The sequence below is a fragment of the Gasterosteus aculeatus genome, chromosome 18 (genome assembly GCF_964276395.1).
Source record: "Gasterosteus aculeatus chromosome 18, fGasAcu3.hap1.1, whole genome shotgun sequence".
In the NCBI taxonomy this organism is placed as follows: domain Eukaryota; kingdom Metazoa; phylum Chordata; class Actinopteri; order Perciformes; family Gasterosteidae; genus Gasterosteus; species Gasterosteus aculeatus.
This window is the reverse complement of record NC_135706.1, coordinates 11492932-11493410: the sequence shown is the minus strand read 5'-3', so window position 1 is coordinate 11493410 and position 479 is coordinate 11492932. Positions and strand designations below refer to the sequence as shown.

Below are 479 nucleotides of genomic sequence, written 5' to 3'. Positions count from 1 at the left end.
GTCAGGATGGCCGAGCGGTCTAAGGCGCTGCGTTCAGGTCGCAGTCTCCCCTGGAGGCGTGGGTTCGAATCCCACTTCTGACAGATATTTTTTTTTCTAAACGTGGGTTTATTATTGATGAAATTATGTTTTTATTGAAAAGGTCATTAAAGTTGGTGTTTGTCAGGGCACATTCATCCATCACGTGGCTACACACAAATGTACTGCACTGCACACTAAGCATTTTAGCACATGTTAACATACTGTTGAGATATAGTGGTGGTATCATACCAGTATTGTCCGTTAACCTTTAACATAACTTTAAGGTTATTACATGAATCAAAACGGTGAAAATATACACACACGTTTGGTGCTGCAATTACGTTTATTTTACATTATACATTACAACATTATCAATCAATCATTTTTCTTATGTTAATTGGTTTATTTCAGATATTACTCAAAGTCCAAGGTAATGTCTTTCTATCTGTCTAAAATCC

General features: G+C 36.7%; 1 non-coding gene across 1 annotated transcript; it reads left to right on the top strand.

Moving 5' to 3' along the window:
- Positions 1 to 83, top strand: trnal-cag (transfer RNA leucine (anticodon CAG)). Its single transcript has one exon. It is a non-coding gene; the product is annotated as a tRNA-Leu (tRNA).
- The last annotated feature ends 396 nt before the right edge of the window (positions 84 to 479 follow it).